This window comes from Colius striatus, chromosome 1, assembly GCF_028858725.1.
Source record: "Colius striatus isolate bColStr4 chromosome 1, bColStr4.1.hap1, whole genome shotgun sequence".
Taxonomy (NCBI): Eukaryota; Metazoa; Chordata; class Aves; order Coliiformes; family Coliidae; genus Colius; species Colius striatus.
In genome coordinates, this window is record NC_084759.1 from 103,507,250 (window position 1) to 103,527,369 (window position 20,120).

Here is a 20,120-nt window from a genome sequence, read left to right on the forward strand (position 1 = left end):
GAGAATAAAAACATGAGCTTAGCTTTTTTAATTTAAAAAAAATCTATTAGGAATGTTTCTATACTTTGAGATATATACAAAGAATATATATGTTATAAACAATTAATGATTAAGAAACTGCTCCTGAATCATCTCACACACTCTTGTGTGAAATGCACCACTTGTGCAGACAAAAGACTTCAAGAAATGTGTTAAGATCTTTGACTAAGCTTTAGATTTACTCTAACCAAGTTTCCAGAAATTCACCTGTCAGGGCTTAGAGCTGAAGTATATATTGACAACAATAGCACTTGAAATCACTCTCTCTCCTGCAGTTCAATTTCCTACACTCCACTTTACTGCCCTACATACATATTGGGTCTACAAACAAGTGCTTTATTTTTTCAGTATGGATACGTATGTACAGGATTTTTCCTCCAGACTTTCTGTGTAAATGCTTTGACTTATTTTTGGTTATAATTAAATAACAGCCTACTAAACTAAGACAAATTATCCTCCTATATTAACAAAAGCACTATTTAAAGGTTAATGTTTGGTTTATAACAAAAAGGGACATTTTGCATTGAATACAATGGTCCCCTAAAGTGGCTCGATTTGTTACTGGTAATTTCTGTTGTTCTTTTTCATCATTTAGTTTCATCCTAGCTCCATTAAAAACGATCTTTGGAAATACTGTAATACAGAAATGTCACATACTGGCACATTTTAAAACATTTTTTATATGATTGTGAACTTGCAAATGTAAGGTCAATACTTTCCCAGAGCTCACATGTGGTCCCATTTTAATTTTAACACTACCAGTGAGATGCAGTTGTCGTTACCAGAGATCTCCCTGTGTAACTCTTGAAACCAGAAAATGCCAGTCCCCCAGCTGTTGTGAATTAGCATAGCTCTGATGAGGTCAGAATTTTAAATATATGCCAGGAAAGACTAGGAATTGGTATGTGGCACTTATTTAGCATCGTCTTTCTCAAATGAGAGGGCTTACAGCTTCATATGATTTGAATGTTGCTAAGTTTGCATGGGTGATATGATTGTACTCTGACAGAATACAGCTTCACAAAATTGTTATGTTAAAGCATCCAGAACTAATTTGGGAATGGGTTTTGTAAAACCCTCAGTGTTGGACTGTGTTTGTAATAAAGAAATGGAAATCAGAGTGTTAATGTCAGTGAGAAGAGACTTAGGGCTCTACTCAGTCCCACTTGGAGCGTACAATTTCCAGTTAAAAAGCCTACATTTTATTAAGTCAAACACCTCCTTGTAGGAAGTCTGCATTTTCTTATACTTCATCTATTATTGTAATGTACATCCACCACTCGGGAGTTGGGAGTTCAAACTGAAATAATAATAAAACCTGTAAGGATACAAGCCTCCAATTTCTTCTATGTTAAGTATTGAGGGGTGGAGATTATGGAAATAGTTGCAATTTTTGTGTATCACAAGATATGTAGATTTTCAAAGCTGAAGGAAGAGAAGGAAAGTTTTATAGGTTTTCTTCTCCAAGGATGCATGGTAAGGCAGAATTCTTCTATTATACCTTGCAGTGGGATCTTGCCTTTCTTCCTCATAGACTTGATTCTCAAAGACTAGATACAAAATTTTCTTCATTAAATATTGTCCAAGCTTGAGAGAAAACAAAGAATTAATTCCGCAAACTCCCTACAGTTCCTCACAGAAGAGAGGGCAAGAGAGGACGGGAGTTCTTACTCTGTTTTTTTTATTCAATATCTGTAAAAGTTTTTCAGCCATAAGAGGACTTTTTACATGAAAAGAGGAGAAGCAGTTTAATTCTGCAAAGAGAGGGAGAGGATGGTGATGCAGTGAAATGCCAGGAGAGGGTAATGCCAGACAAGGGGTAATGGGATGAAGCTGGAACACAAAATGTTCCATTTAAACATAAGAAAAAACTATTTCACTGTGAGGGTGATGAAGCCCTGGCACAGGTTGCCCAGGGAGGATGTGAAGTCTCCTTCTTTGGAGGTCTTCAAGACCTGCCTGGACAGGTTACTGTGTGACCTGTTCTAGGTGGACCTGCTTTGGCAGGGGGGTTGGACTAGATGATCCCTAAAGGTCCCTTCCAACCCCTAAGATTCTATGATTCTATGATTCTATCAAGAAGATAGCTGAGTACATGTACTTCTCTAGCTCTGATTTCCATGAGTGGTCAAATTTTTTCAGGACTTGTAAAAGTAAATGCACTAGGATTTAAGGTCACAGTTCTGCTTGTTAATATTAACCCCCCAAATGAAGCTTTTAGTGGCCTATTTCATCCCACTTGTGAAAGAGCTTTCTCTCTCTAAATTTCCCATTACTAAATTAAGCATAGAAGTGTGGTTTTCTTTTTCCTCAGATACCATTTTTTTCCCAAAAGTAATTACAATATCAGCTTGATAAAGGCTGCTAGTAATTTTGTTAAGAAATTTTCTGTAAAAGAGCAGAGAAACTTAACAACCTAAGAGAATTGCCTGTGGAATGGGGTGGGCTCTGGAGACTCCTTTCCTACCCATTAGGAATTCTAACCACTGTAATTAGCAGCAAATTTCCCTATCTCTGTATGTTAAACAGGGAATTCATCTTCAGTTTGTTTCTGCCTGGGGCAGGAAGAGACTGAAGGAAGGGAAATGTAAGCATGTGCCTGCCTAGGTTAGACAGTCTTAGCTGCACTGGAAGGAAGAAAATCCCCAAATTACATTGGCCTCTGATTTATAACCTGTGCAACCCTGTCAAAGTCAAGGATCTTACTTCAGTTGTAATCCAGAAAAACTGCAAGTGCCCAAGTAGATAGGAAACACCCAGGTAGAGGAATTGTGGAGTTATAGATGAGGTTGTTTAAAAGCTAATGAATAAAAGATGAACATTTCTGTTGCAGAGTTACTGTGCTGAGAAAAGCAGTAACTTTTTGTGAGCTCTTCTAGCGGCTGTGCAGTATCAAACCTTACATGAGTTCTGTACCAGAACAGTGAGAGAGAGGGAAGATGATTGCCATGTAACAAGACTGCTAATGTCTTATGTTCTCTGTCAGCTATCCTATGTGACTCCTCTTGCTGCTGAGCAGTACTTGCAAGGGAAAGAGGGCTGAAAAAATAAAAGACAAATACATTGACATAATGAATAACAAAGCTGGGTACTTAAAAATAACAAGCTGCTTTGACTTATGCATTATATTTTATTGTTTATTTGTCAACTTTATGAATGTTCATATAGTTACTGGTTTAGATGCTAACTTTGAGCATCCCTCCCAAAATTGCTCCTAAGTAAATGGTCACTAATCTTTGCTCCTTGTACTTTAGGAGCAAAGTGTGTACAAAAACCCTTAGAAAGACTTCCTAATGTTCTCCTAGGGATCACAAAGTATTTTATATCATTATTTCTAGTAGATTAAGAAACTACATGTCAAATTTATTTGTTTTGTTTCATAAACTAGTATTTTGACAAAAAAAATTATGCAAACCGATGACACAGTATGATGCATATTTTAAACTGGACCTAGTTCTGAACTATATAATTTGCCTATGTTTCTCTGGTAATCATAAAGTGATTGTGAGCTCTGAATCCCTTTTAAAGCAGAAAGAACCAGTGATAAACTTTGCAGTTTAGATGCTTTTCTACCGTTCTGGTTCAACCAGTATTAAAGATAAAAATTACACTAAATTACTTTTTAAATTATCCAAAGATATTCACTTCAAAATTACACTCTTGTCTCCTTGATGCTAGCAGGAATGACAATAGAGAATGAAAACTGACCAGTGAACTACAGAGCAAAGTCATATGTATGACTTAGAGTACTTTATTTTTAAAATCTGAGGCAAATAAGATTATTTTAGATTTGGTTTTGCACTTGCACAATAAAAAGCCCCAAACATTTAATTACTTTGCTGTCAAAGGCCCTCGTGACCAAGAAGGCCAATGGCATCCTGGGATGTATCAAGAAGAGTGTGGCCAGCAGGTCAAGGGAGGTTCTGCTCCCCCTCTACTATGCCCTGGTGAGGCCTCATCTGGAGTCCTGTGTCCAGTTCTGGGCTCCTCAGCTCAGGAGGGACAGGGAACTTCTGGTGAGAGTCCAGTGCAGGGCCACCAAGATGATCAGGGGACTGGAACATCTTTCATACGAGGAAAGGCTGCAGGAACTGGGGCTGTTTAGTCTAGAAAAGAGGAGACTGAGGGTAGATCTTATTAACATTTATAAATATCTAAATGTTGGGTGTCAGGAGGTTGGGACAGCCCTTTTTTCTATAGTAGCTAGCAACAGGACGAGGGGTAATGGAATGAAGCTGGAACACAAAAAGTTCCACTTAAACATAAGAAAAAACTATTTCACTGTGAGGATGACGAAGCCCTGGCACAGGCTGCCCAGAGGGGTTATGGAGTCTCCTTCCTTGGAGGTCTTCAAGACCCATCTGGACATGTTCCTATGTGACCTGATCTAGGTGAAACTGCTTCTGCAGGGGGGGTTGGACTAGATGATCTCTAAAGGTCCCTTCCAACTCCTACCATTCTATGATTCTATGAAATACCAGACTAATGTGCGTATTTTTTGTTGTTCACCTAACATAATTTTGTTCTATGTTAAAACTCTTATCTAAAAAGACTTTGTCTTTAGAAGAAAGAACAGATTAGAAAAACATAATCATCTCTTTTTCTTGGATTTACAAAAATTAAAATTGAACTGATCTTCAGTAAAGTGTTCCTTGTATATCAGTTTCCCAGAATACCCTTTTTGTTATTATTATTATTTAGGCTGGTTATACATTTTAAAACTAAACTTCGATCCAGCCATAGCTAAAGCACAAGGATAAGCAAGCAACTGCTAATTTAAAGTAACAGAATAACAGTTACGGGAAAAAAAAAGCTGAAAAATGCATTGCTTTGAAAACTAACGTTACGAGAAAATAATTGGTATTATACACTGAAATTTTGAAAGTTTTTTTCTTACTATCTGGACATTATCATAGGTATTTTTCCAATGCAAACATTATCACAAATACTAAATTTCTGACTCAGATCTAATTGTTTCATCAGTTGAAGATGCTAAGAATGTGGTGAGATTGGATGGAGTTTGCTGCATGGGATTTTTATCTTTGCATTGCCTTGTAGGGAAGTTGTGGGAATCTGATTGCTTTGGGGGAAGCTAGATCTCATCTATGGTGCACTTTTTGTGCCATTAATAAATAGATTGTGTTAATTACATGCCTCAGAGGCTTCTTTTTGTCACCTCTAGAAACCAGAAAGCAATTTCTTTTCCCTTATTGTATGATGAATGGTAGAGGAGAGAAGGAAATGGGGAAGAGGTGAAGAGTTGAAGCATCAGAGATGCACTTGAAGCTCATGACAGCACACATTGCTGCTAAAAAGTCTCTGTCTGCTTTGTTGATGTATTTTTGTTAGACAGGGTTAAACTTAATGATGCCAAATGTTATTTATCTGCTTTTAATTGTATATAATGGCATTTATCCTCTGCTTACATTAACAGTTTTCAAACCTCTTACCTGTATACAAATACCATAGTTTTAAAGCCACAGCAGTCTATACCACATCATCCTAGAAGAGACTGGACCTCCTCCTGAGAGGCAGGGTCTGGCCATCAGAGAAGGATTGCACTGTGGCAGTACGCAGGGATGGTGGTTGGACTAGAGGATTCCTTCCAGCCCTCAGGATTCTGTGATTCTGTGATGTCCTGTATGAAGATGATAGTAATGATAGGCCAAATACTCAATCTTGAAAAGATAAGGAGGCTAAAATGTTGACAGTACAGCATGGCTTTTCAGTTTCTTATAAAACATCTATGAAATGTAATTGTAATGACACAGAGGGAAAGTCAAGAAAAGGGTCTGTATGACAGATGGTGTAGAGAAATCTGGAGTGTACTTTTCCACTTTATGACTTTTTGGTACTGGCAACAGAGAAATGTCTCAGGAGATTGTTAGTGGGGAAGAGAAATCATATTCAGTGAAGAAATATCTTCTACTTCTCTGCAAGAAACTTAAAAAACTGCTAAGTCGTTATGCCCTGCTAAATCATTTGGCAAAGGATATCTTTTTCATATAGAATTTAAAACAAGTATATAAGAATATGACATTTGTACATTTACACACACATGTCTAGAATTAATTATTTGATAGAAATAAATATGACTATCATAAAATCATTAAATAGAGATTCACTTAGAATTATCACAGGGTGTTTGCATGCCTATATATGAATAAGATTTATCACTATCTGGTCTTGAGTATTTCATCGCGATTTTACATTTTTTAATATAGTTACATCTATTATTCACCAAAAAAGTGACATCACAGAAGCATAAAAACTGAGCTCTGGTGATGCATTTAATTACTGCTAGACCTTGTACATCAGATTGCATCTCAATTAATTTATGGATTGCATTTCTAAGTAGCCATTATTCAGTTGTAAATACATGTGAGTGTCTGAAATTTGATTGTTGGAAGAAGATCTAAATGAACAATAACTTGATGATTTTGAATGCTAAGCCATGTATGATTACATTTTTCTCAATTTTTTCTCAGGAAAATTTCTATTTATGGATTTTTCTATCATGCTTTTGGTTTATAGTCTCCTCTGATGCTTTACATTATCTTAGAACATTGAAAAAAATAATGACAACACTGAAATTTCTTTCTCTTTTCTCTTCCCCCCCCTCCCCTTCTTATCTGCTCGGTTATACCATTCTATGATTCTATGATTCTATGGACTCATATTACAGATTTCAATTTTTAAATGATGATGGAGCACAGATGCAGACTGCCAACATCAGTTAGCTCATTAGAGTATGTTGTCTGTAGATCAGCTTGAGCATAAATGTTATATACCTAAGCTCCCATACTATCTGTTTTTTCACATGAATGGCTTTATTTTCACCACAGAAAGAACTGCAATGAGGTTAAGTGACACAGAACATACTCCTGTTTAGTCAAAAGGAAGCATACAACTCTGCTTTACCTTTGTGTAACCTTTTATTTTTCTGAATGTTGACAAATCTGAGAATTTGAGATAAAAATATTCAACGAGACTATACTTTTTCTTTTTCTCTGCTTTTGTTACAATATTTAAAAAACACTTCTCCTGAGCTATCTTACAAAAGTCATGAAGTTCTGTGTAGAATAATTGTAGCACCCCTGCTTCTCTCTCCAAGTCAAACACTCATGGCAGCTAATTATTCATAGATGCATTAAAGTCAAGAGACTATGATTATTTATCCTAGATGAGGATAAATACTGCCTTCTTGTATCTATTTTGTTCATAGCAGAGAATCATAGAATCATAGAATGATTTCAGCTGAATGAGACTTTAAAGATCATCTAGTTTCAACTTCCCCTGCCATTGGCAGGGACTTCTTCCACTAGACCAGGTTGCTCAAAGCCCCATTCATCCTGGTCTTGAACATGTCCAGGGATGGGATGTGCACAGCCTCTCTGGAAACCTGTTCCAATGCCTTACCACCATCATAGTGAAGAATTTCTTCCTCATATCTCATCTAAACCTACTCTCTTTCAGTTTAAAGCTATTATCCCTTGTCCTATCACTACATGAGTTTGTAAAAAGTCCTTCTCTAGCTTTCTTGTTGGCTTCTTTTAGGAACTGGAAGACTATTTTAAGGTATCCCCAGAGCCTCCTCTTGTCCCATCTGAATAACACCAGCTCTTTCAGGATGTCTTCGCAGAGATCCTCAAGGCCTCAGTTCTTTGTGGCCTCCTCTGGACTCTCTCCAACAGCTCCATGTCCTTATTATATTGGGGTCCCAGAGCTGAACGCAGCACTGCAGGTGAGGATCTCATGAGAGTGGAGTAGAGGGGAAGAATCACCCCCCACCACCCTTTTGGTCATGCTTATTTTAACGCAGCCCAGAATACAGTTGGCTTTCTGGGTTGCAAGAACATGTTGCCAGGTCATGTTGAGCTTCCTGTCAAGTCAACATGCTCAAGTCTATGGCTGTGGGGCTGCTTTCAATCCATTATCTGCCCAGCCTGTATTTGTGCTTGGGATTGCTCCAACCTATGCGCAAGACCTCACATTTGGCCTTGTTAAGCTTCATGAGGTTTGCAGTGGCCTATCTCTCAAACCTCTCAAGGTCTCTGGATGGCATCCCTTCCTTCCAGCATGTCAACTACACCACACAGTTTTGATGTTGCCAACAAACTTGCTGAGGGTGCACTCAATCCCCCAGTCCATGGCACTGGCAAAGGTGTCAAACAGCCCCAATCCCGATATTGAACCCTGAGGAATGTTACTTGTCACTGGTGGTCATCCACCAGTGGTGTCACCACTCCACTTGGACATTGAACCATTGACCACAAGTCTTTGAGTGACACCATCCAACCAATTCCTTATCCACTAAGTGGTCCATCCATCAAATCCACATCTCTCCAATTTAGAGACAAGGACATCATGCAGGACATCAAATGCTTTACATAAGTCCAGGTAGATGACATCAATTGCTCTTCCCTTATCCAACAACACTTTAACTGTGTTGTAGAAGGCCACCAAATTTGTCAGGTAGGATTTGCCCTTAGTGAAGCCATGTTGTAATTGAAAATATTGTTTGCTGTGGATATTTCTGAGTGGTGACTGTCCATCTGCTACATGGTGCTGAATGACTAAGGGATTTTGCCTAGACAACTAAAAAGCTTTCAGATCTGAATTGTTTGCTTTTCTACTGCATGTAAATGGCCATTAAAATAGGTCTTAGATTTCTATATACTTCATTGTTTCAGGCTTTATTGATCTAGATGTACATAACACTCCCATAGTTAAAAACAGCAAAAACCTTTACAAAAATTGTAACTAGACATAGCTATAGATAATCTGATGTGAACTCTTTATTTCTGAGAATGTATTTCCCAGCTGAAATTTATTCCTAAGCTCTGAACAGCTTAGAATCAAAGCAATCAAACCAACCAGGTTACACTGTTTCCTCATATTTTCAAGAAATAAATCCTTAATGTGCCAAATGCGTATCTTCAGGGCAGCAATATGAGGGGAAAAAATTGATTCCAGCACTTCTAAAAATATTTGACTAAAGTACTTGGCGTCTTCCACAGCAGGTAGAAAATAGTGAAACATTTAAACCCAGCTATCTTAATATCAATTTATTAAAGCAGTTGTATCCTCAGACATACCAAAGGGAAAATTAAATCAACTACCTTCATAAAATGTATTAAACTAATTTATTTTACTGCACCTCAGCAGGAGGAAAAAAATAAAATGAGGACATTCATGCTACCAGTAATGAATAAAAAACACTCCACAGCAGGAAAGAAAAGAAACAGAAGGAGAAAAGAAATAACACTTAAAATTGAAGGCTGTTCATCATAAAGAGTACCATGTGCTACATGACAGCTGTATGTGGTCAAAATAGGTGCATCTTTATAACTACATGCTGGTATACGTTCAGATATAACAATCTCATCTCAGTTTTAGCATTGTCTTACAAACCTTTTCTTTGTGTGCATTGAAAGAAGCTAAGAAGATGGCTCCCCAAGATAGCTTGTAGACATTCAAAATAACTAAAACCTCTCATACCAAGCATCATGCTACCTTCTGTTCAGTGGAACATTGTTCATTTCTGTAAAGCTGTAATACAGAGAAAATACAGCCATACTGGAGACATTGTCCTTCAGGACTCTGGGAATGTAATTGTCTCTGTTTGGGTCCTATCACAACTGTTTTCAGAAAGGGGTTTGCCTTGCCGTACAGTCAGTATTGCCAAACAGGTCTCTGACAGATCAGTATCCATTTGGCAGAGGATAATGCTGTATACACACACACCAGCACATCAGTTTCTTGTTTCTGGAAAATCTTTCTCTTTGAGAGATAAGAGAGAAAGGGAATGGCAGATATGCACAACTATTAACAGAATGTTCTTTAAAATGTTGGAAATACATGTGAATATATGTCCATGAGTAAATATCTTTAACTGCACAAAACAGGGTATAGAAAGGTTCAATATGTATTTCACCATTTTTTTTCTGTAAATTTACTAATGTCATCCATTTCCAGTTGATTCAGATGTCTCTCTTGTGCCTAGAACTATGTATTTTCTGATTTGTTAACGTTTATTAACTTCATTGAAGCAATTGTTGCTAAAATATCATCAGCTATCACAAACTGATTTAACTTTAACATGCACATGTACCATGCAGCCATGGAGTACATATTCCTGTTCTACAGGAAAACAACGGGCAGAAGATGCTGGCAATATTATAGTAGTATCACTAGTGAAGAGCAAGCATCTGGATAAGTGTGGTTACATTGATGCAGACCATCAATAGCAAATTTAGCATTATTTGGGGAAGAAAAAAACTAACACGAAAATCCTTTGGAACTGTGAGGAATAAGCTTGGTTTGAAACTTCACTGAGAAGGCCCCTTTTAAACATTTATTTGGACTGTATGGACTGACATGATGAAGTCAAGCCACAAGAACAAGGTGTGTTTAGGTGAGCATCCCTTGGTGTCCAGGAAAGAAAATCTCGGGGCGGGGTGGGGGGGAGGTTGTTATGGAGTTTTTAAATGTGGAATGAGCAGTCATTTTCATCTATCTGTGCCAAGATTACCTGTGGATAGTTAGAAATGCTCTGCCTTTTCCATCTTTGATAACTTTCACTCTATCACAGAACCCAATATGAGTCTTAGTCAAGCTTTCCAACCTCTTCTTATCTTCAAGAGTGTTCAAATACTTCTTTCATTTCTATCAGTCTAGTACACCAAAACGGCTACATTTAGGAAAGTTTTGTGGCCAGCAAAGAAAAGTTCGCTGAGTGTGAATATAAAATCTAAGTGAGATCTATGTCATATTACTTCTAAAATACCAACCTTACAAATGCCCCTTTACTATAAGTTCAGAAAGAGGGAGTCAATGATAAAACCTCAAGACTAGCTGAGGGAGGTGAAACAATAAAATTGTATGAATTCTATTCTGTGCCAAAATGAATTTTGACAAAATGAAGATATTATTTAAAAGATGGAGGAATTCAGAAAAAGAAAAAGAAAATAGATAATAAAATGGTTGGACTCAATGGTCTTACAAGTCTTTTCCAACCTAAACATTTCTGTGATTCTGTAATTTTCTGTGGCTGTGGGCTTTGCATCAAATGGCCATATATTTTTGATGTACCTCTATACGCTATCTCATAGCACAATGGTGAAAAAGCAACACTAAACTCTCATATTGTAAGGTAGACACCCATGGAGAATGGGCAAAGTTGCAGATTGCTGTTAATTGATTTCCAAATAATTATTCTCGCTCACAGCTGCTATTATTCTAAAAGAAATCAACATAAATTGTCTCCATATGACAAAATACTTCTATCCACATGCAGTCTTACTAACCTCAGAAGATTTCCATGCAGACATAAAGATTTTGGAAACAGAGCTAAATACTACTATGAAAATAAATAAATGAATAAATAATCAATTTTTTTCTTATTTCTAAAAATACTTTCTAACATTTTTCAAGAAAAGTATTCTCTGCTAAGAGAGAATACACGTAACAAACAATTAACTGAGGAAAAATTTCTGGTCTTTTTGAGGAGAGATGTGCCTAAAAAAGGAATCTATTGGCTGTTTTACTTCAATTAAATGTTGCAAAAAAGAAAATTTGTAATGAAGGGGATATAAAAGGGGACACTATCAGTCTTCCTACCCAAACCCCCTTATTTTCAGTTTCCATTGTATTTCAGTTTGCAGATGAAAATATTTGTATTTTCCTAAGGTATCCTCAGTGGTACTTAAGGAAATAAAGATGCTGGAAGCCATCTTACAATTGAAGTGAAAGAAAAGTAAAATGAAAAAGGTCCTTGACAAACAGGAAAGATAATGAAACATTTTCAAATAAGGAAAAAACATTAATGGCCAAACCAAAGGGATTAGTTTTAGGGCCACTATCATTTCTTGTAAATGACTCATCAGATGAAGAGCAGAATATAAATTTTCTTGTGCCATAAAATGAATTTAAGATTAAACAATTCAAATGACATTGATAAAATTCAATAGGATTTGTACAGATTAGAAAGTAAGAATGTAAGGGGGAGACAAAAAAATGTGCTGCACAGTGGAAATGTAATACATGGCATTGATGTATTTTATAATTTCAGGTACAAATCATGTAGCTTATAAAGTGGTGTCATAGTCCCACATATAATCTATTTTTCTAATAAAATTTCTATATCTTTATAGCCCCTTAAGCTTGCAAAGCTTGACTACATAACGAACAGTTTGTGTCTAATGTAGCTGCCCCGTAATTCAGTAGTTTTCGATCGTTAGAAGGTGGAATTTATGAAATGCTTTGTGCTAGGAGAATTACAGCATCCTATACTTTTCCATTCTTAATGTGTGCAAACAGGAACCTGCTTCCCCGAAAGCTGTCAACCATTAATGTTCTACTGCAAAAAGGAATAAAAAATTAAAGTGGTTTCACAATCCAGCTCGATGTGAGCCCAATCGGCCACAGTGAGGGACATGAAATTAGTACTGGAGTAATTTTTGGTTCTAAGGAGCTGGAAAGCAGGCCTGTTCTTCCTTTTACACAGATGATATTAAAGTCCTCAGAAAGCATCTGCTTGCGTTTGTTGACCAGGAGATGAGAAAGAACCTACTTCTTTAAACATGGTGCAAATCTTTCTAGTCTTCATTTTCAAGGAAGCCCTCTTAGGCATGATTTGGACAGGAGGACTACTGTTTGGTTCCTTCGCTCTGTTTTCATAGCAAAACATTTCTCAGTCATGGTGGAAAAGCTATTCATACTATTTCACAGAATACCTACCCACTTTCTGGTCTTCATCGTGTATATTTTCAAACTAGAGTGATTCTGGGTTGTAGTAATTGCATGTTACCTATCAGAAAGTGCCCAAAAGTAATTCAAAAGCAGGACACAGTAAGTATCTGGTTCTACAAATACTTCCAAAATCAGTGTTCACTGTGTGAAGCTAAGTGGATGCGTATATTTTACTAGGATTAAAACACTGGGAAGAAATTAGAATTTAAATCTGATTTGGAAACGTCTACTCTTTTCTTGCTGTTGTTTAATAAATTTGGTTAGGGACTTTTTTTTTTTGTGTTGGCCTTCATTCTTGAACTTCCAAAGTCAAGAGTGCACATATACTTTCAAAACTTTCCTAAAGATTGTAAACTTTTTGTCTTCCTCCTACCTCACCTCATTTTGTTTCTCCTGTGATTTTGTCACTTGATCTTTGCTAGGTCACTGGTGTGCCTGCAAGGGTCAAGAGCTAAAGATTCACAGGCAAAACTAATATGAAGCCTGTTGTGTGCTTAAAATGTTTTATATACACACTTTCCTGGATCCATGAAAAGCCTGTAAATGGAGATTATTGGATGATAGCAACCTAGCAATGATCGTCATGATAGGGAATTAGCGTATGTGCTATTTTTCCTAATGTATGCAGATATATGTTGAAAAGATGAATTAACTGAATCAATCACTGTTGAAAAAAAAGATTCAGTGAATAAAAGCTCAGTCCTCTTAGGTTATAAGTGCAGGAGTGATAAAACCTCAAAGAAAGAAGTTATCTGAGATATTTCATACGAACGCATAGACTGTTCTGAAGTCTTGCCTTTCTCTCTAATGTATAGGAAGAAGCAAGCAGGTAATGTGGTACCTGCAATTATCTTACAGTACACCTCTCTCTGTAAAAAGAGCTGTGAGTACATATCTTGAGACTATGTGCCAATTTGTAGAGTTTAGAGTATTCATATGTATTTCTAACTTGCTAAGTTGCCTACATGATCTGATACAAAGTCATCTGAGTCCTGCTTACTCCTTTGACATTTTGATAGTGGATTATTATGTTCTGCTTTTGTTTCTGTGCTATTCCTGCACTTTCTATTATGTAGAATAAGTGATGCTTGTAGGATCACCTGCCCCTGCTTGTCTACTGATGCTCTCCATGTCAGTCTTTCTTGAGAAAGAGATAGTCCACAGTATTTCCTTAGAGCTGCTGCAGGAAGAGGGATAAAGCCTCTAGATCTGTTGAAAATCTGTTTGCTCAATGCCTGCAGGCTATGTATGTGGCAGCAATACAGTTCATCACCTGAAATGGGGTAAGAAAGAAGCATGGGGTCATTCTGAGTGTTTTAGGCTTTCTCTGGGGGCAGTGGTAAATGTCTACACTCACAGTTTATTTAGTTCTATATGAATGATTTCATATTCCTTTGTTTTTAACTGGAGCAGAGAAGAAGAGAAGTAGGAGCCCTGAGGCCAAGATAAGGACAATGCATCTACCAGGCAACAAAATTCCTGCCTGTCCTTGTGCCTTGAGAGTAAATCCAAAATGAGAATCAAATAAAACTTCTCATATCAGGAGGAATTACAGTTGTATAGGAAAAGTATGGAGATACATGTTCATTAGTTAGTTTGCTCTAATGCTGACATCACATGATACTTGCTCTGTCTTACAAGGCTGTACAAAAACTGCAGTGATCATATTTCATATTTAATGTACACAAAATGGTTTTTGAGGGAAAGAATAATTTAGCAATGCTAGTGACAAAATAATTTAGTAATGCTAGAAATCTGTTAATGCAAGATAAAAGTAAAAAAATTCAAGAGTGTGATCACATATACTCTTGAAATGTAATTGAAATATCAGTTTTCATCTCATTTTAACAGCTATCTGAAGCATCTCTGCATATTGCTTTGGAAAGCACACAGTCTAAATATGAGTATGTGCTGCAGTTTTATTAGAATGTATTTTCATATGTAGTCATGAAAGGAGAGGTCAAGATGAATCAGTTTTACTATGGTGTCATGTGATGTTCTGCTGTGAGATTCATACAACCCTGAAGCAGTTTTTATGTTGTTCAGGTTTTTACTGAAGATTAGAATGAGAGAAGTCCATTTATTTTTAACAGCAAAGTGATGAGATGCTTCTCATTTGTCTTTGGTTTTCTTATTTAGGTAGATGTGGCACAAACTTCTCCGCTTACGTAACTCAGTTGTGGTATCTCATCTACAAACCAAATTAGGTCCATTTCACCTAAGCAGAAAAAAATACATGGATTAATTTAAATCTCAAAGCAAGATGTTTTACAAATAGCCAGAAGCGAAAAAAGCAATTAATGTTTTTTGAAGTTAGAGGTAAACCATGAGATTTATAACAATATTCCTAACTTAGTGTAAATTTGCTCAGTCATGAAAAGTAGCATTCCAAACGTTGTCCAACCTGACAAATATCCAACTTTTATATATTTAAGAAGAAAATTCACTTTGTTTGAGGAGGGCAAAAAGTCCTCGCCAAACATATAATCTCAAAATGCAGTATCACTACACTTCACGCTCTTTCTGGAGAGGAGAGTTGATCAGGCAGCAGCAGATGAATGCCCACCTGACAGAAGGGCCCATGGAGATAGGCTGGTAAACATCTACTTGTCATGGCCTTATCTGAGCCTTACCTGCAGTAAACTAAAGGGTATTTCCTATGGGCTGGAGTAATTCATACTTCATTGGCTAAAATTCTTGTGTTGACCTAAAATATTTGAGAACTAGGTTCTTGGTATCAACAGGGTCACCCTTAAGCATATTCAATGTCAGTTTTTTCTTGCAGGTCTTGTAGAATTATTTTTCTTCCCAGATCTACCTTTTTGTTTGTTTGTTTCTATGTGATAGTGTATGTAAGGAGGGAAATTTCCTTCAAAACTTGGCTTATAAGCATAGTGAAAAATTAATTATTTGGGAAAACTGTTTTAAATGGGAGTGGCTTAGGTAGCCAGCTCAAGCTTGAAGCTCTGAAACTGATTGAAAGAGTCTTGATCGGGATGAAGATCGAAACTGAGGAGTGACTCTGCTGATAGTCTCCTCTTCTGATTAAAACATTTTAGAAAGCAATCAAAATCCATATGCTTATAGCTTTGAAACTTGTCTGAGCTTGTGAATCATGCTGGGGAAAACTGGAAAACTAGTAGTGGTTTTGAGAGAGTATTATATATTATTGGAGGATAATGTTGTATTTTAGACACTATAGTCAATAACCAGAACATTATTTTTCAGGGATCTGCACAAACATAGGATTAAAAGATGGCCTGTATTCTTAGGAGGGTTGAAAGAAAAGATGATAAAGAAAGGAAGTAATCAGAGAACCAAGGGAAACAATAGAATAATGTTAGTCAAGACGATAGGCAGCTGTATCTGTGTCCATACTGGTTTTGTGGCAAGGAAGAATTATAAGGGAGAATTTTAATGAAGCAATCAAGAGGTTTGTGGGAAAGTCCTTGCACAGACAATGAAAGAGCCTCTAAAAATTAAGCACAAAAATATTTCCTTAATCTACTTTTTATTCTTTTTTTCTTCCTTCTCATTTTATAGTTTCAGTTAATCTGCAGAGTATACAACTTGAACCACCATCCATAGCAGGCAATATATTAACCCAGACATCCTGTGCCTGCATTTGATATGGTCTCTGGAGTTTTTTTGTGTCATGTTATAAACACAGTTCAAAAAGCAAAAGCATCTTCCCCATTTTTCTAGCACCATTATGTAATACCACAATGGTTCAACCCTTATCTGTGTCTGTTTTGGAAAGCAGTTGATAAAGATGACTGAGGGAACAATTCTGCCTGCCAGTGCTAATGCTTCCTAGAACGATAAGCTCTGGCTAGTGAGACTAAATGGGTAACTTTAATGGGATCACTTTTATGTTACCATAGAGAAAAATCCTGAACTGGAAAATGAATGAGCTAAATGATCTAATAAGTATTATCCATCTGTAATTTCTTGCATATTAAGTACACTTTCCAAGCTTTTCCTTCCTTTTCCAGCCAAGTTGAAAGTCTCATATTCCTGAAAGAAACCACCTTGTTTTCCTGAATGTGAGACGTTTTTTCTTGCACGAGGTAAATCTCAACTGTAGTTTTTCTTGGGAGGATTTTTTTTCCTGAAAGAAAGCTGTGACATGCTGCTTGTCATGGCATCTGGATGTATGGGAGGAAGGGAATTGGCAACACTGATTCAAGCCCTGCAGGAAGAAGTTTTCCCCTTTCCAGGATATAAACATTTATAGCAGGTTTTGTGTCCTCTGAGATTCAATTTCCTTTCTAAATCAAGTGAACTGTTCTGCAACAGTTCAGTCAGCTAAAAGTATTCTCTTAGGTCAATTTTGGTCTCAACTGCAAAATTCTAACAAGTGTTTCTATTAGTCTTTCTGGTTTCTGAGGATATTTTCTCTTCTCAGACTAGCCTTTTGTGAGTTTGTTTTCAGTTTTTTTTTTCTCCTCTGCTGATCCTGAAGTACAAACACTCTTTGGGTAGTAACTTACAGATAAAATTGTAAGCGGAAAATGGAGCTACTCTGAATTCAGTTTAAAAAGAAAAAAGGGTAAATTTGCTTACTTTCCATTCACTAGTTCCATGCAAAAGATAACAGAAGAACCAGTAAATGGTTGCAAGGTGGAAATCTACAGAGGAAACCCAAGCAATTCGTAGTAGGACCTTTCCATGGCCCTGCCACTTTCTTAAATATACTTTGCAGCTACAAAGGGAGTTCCTTTTATTGCTTCTCCCAAGGCTGGAAGATAACTGAGGTCATTGGTGCTATTATATTGCTTTTAACCGATTTTCTGTAGCTACTTTCTCATGAGTGTGTACCAGAAAACATATTGTATTTGTATAAAGTAAATTGTATATGCAAATATCCTGTTAAAAATGCTTTTTGGAATAAAATTTGGTGAAAAAAACAAAAAAACTAATGAAGACAAGTTAAATCTAGTCCGGTCCATTTATTGATAAATGTATTTAGTCCTACATTTCTGTGCAGAGAGTAAGTAGCTGTCAACATAATAGTCTTTCATCTTACAGTGGCTGGCAAATATTATCCCAATTGTAAAAACAAAAGAAATCAATGCAAAAACACAAGTCAGGCACAGATCCATTCGTAGGATAAAACTGTCTTTCTGTTTCACACTCAAAGCTATCTCCTGACGTATATGTAGGTCTACTTTCATGTATCAGTTCTGGGGTCAGTCTTATTCAACATCTTCATCGATGACCTGGATGAAGGAACAGAGTGCACCCTCAACAAATTTACTGATGTCATCAAACTGGGAGGACTGGCTGATTCACCAGAAGGCTTTGCTGCCATTCAGCGGGATCTCAACTGGCTTGAGGATAAGTGCAGAGTCCTGCACCTGGGAAGGAACAACCCCATGCACCAGTGCAGGATGGGGATTGACCTGCTGGAGAGCAGCTCTGCAGAGAGAGACCTGGGAGTGCAGGTTAACAGTAAACTAAACATAAGCCAGCAATGTGCCCTTGTGGCCATGAAGGCCAATGGCATCCTGGGATGCATCAAGAAGAGTGTGGCCAGCACGTGGAAGGAAGTTCTCCTCCCCCTCTATTCTGCCTTGGTGACACCTCATCTGGAGTCCTGTGTCCAGTTTTGGACTCCCTGGCTAAAGAAGGATAGGGAACTTCTAGAGACAGTCCATTGCAGGGCCATCAGGGGACTGGAACTTCTTTGCTATAAGGAAAGGCTGTGGAATCTTAGACTGTTCAGCCTGTAGGAGATAGAGGGGGGACCTCATTAATACATACAAGTATTTAAAAGGTATATATCAAGATAATGAGAGGATGGGGCAACACTTTTTTTCTGTAGTGTCCAGTGATAGGACAAGGGGTAATGGACAAAAGCTGGAACACAAAAAAGTTCCACTTAAGAAAAAAATTCTTTACTATGAGGGTGAGGGAGCCCTGGCACAGGCTGCCCAGGGATGTTGTAGGAGTCTGCTACTCTGGAGGTTTTCAAAACTCACCTGGATGAGTTCTTGTGTGACCTAATCTAGGCAGACTTGCTTGAGCAGGGAGTTTGAACTAAATGATCTTTAGAGGTCCCTTTCAACCCCTACCATTCCATGATTCTGTGATATGTGTGTGCAAATATATAAGCGCAAAAATACATTGATGCTTTTTCCTCAGAGAAAAAGGTGCATTTCCCTGTTATTCTTTATAAATCTGAGTGTGAGAGAAGGTCCTGACAGTTAGATACACTTAGCGGCTGTGGAGCCTCTGGCTATTGGAGACAGCTTAACCCCTGACTTACTGGCAGCTGCCTAGGATTCATCTACCTTTGTTTTAAGACTGTTGAATTGTCTTTTTATTTTTCTTACTAGCACTCTTTCCTTGTTACATGAGGCAAGACCTCGTGTGAAGTTTTATTCATCTTTCTTCAAAGCTATTCAGTTTGAGTCCAGTATGAGGGTGCTGAGAGGTCAGGTTTTATTCCATGAGCTAACTGCCTATGAAGTTGGATTTGGTGTGTAGTTAGCCAGCTTTGATGTTTTTATATCTAGGTTTCTATCACTGCTTAACTTCCTCTCTCACTGCAGTTACTGCTTTATTTCACACTTGTGCAATGAGATTTAACTTTTTTTCCATATCTGTCAACACAAAATGTCAAAACAAGATCTTAATGTACAGCTAAACAGAAGCCTACAGCCTGTAGGGATTATGAACAGGGGAGAAAGTAAAGACAAATGTTAATGTGTAGTCAGATAAGGACCTATGTCAAGCTGGTTATAATCTATCCTGTCATAATGGTAACAAAAATGTGGAACATGAAGAACACCTTGGCATCATGATGGCTGTTGTGATGATTCACTCACCTGTTTATGGTATACTCATGCAGTGATAGGTACTTCCAGATCTTCAAAAAGATAGGGATGCCACTTGTTTCTCCAAGGAAAAAGGAAGACTAAGTTTAGGACTCCATGAAACAGAGAATTTTTTGAAATGTCTTTTAGGTGAATGGGAAATTAACTAAGGCAGATGGTAATAAGATTGAAAGTTGTATCATAAAAGAAAGCATAGCAAGGTTGTGCAAGGAGCTAACTGATAGACGCTGGAAGGGGTAACACTGGTAACAGAAAACAAATATAATAGAGTAGAGCAAACACAAATAGTGAGGCAACTTCACATGGAAGGAGTGGCATCACTGTTAGACAGACTACTGGCTGCAGAAAAATTACAAACTAGCTGTGCTGTGTTAATCCAAGGTTCCTGAACTTCCTTAAGATTTGGTATGGAGTAGAGGTTGAATAGGTCCAGGAGGCAAATAAAAGAGAAGTTATGGAGAAAATGTGTGTTATCAAAGAGTTTCC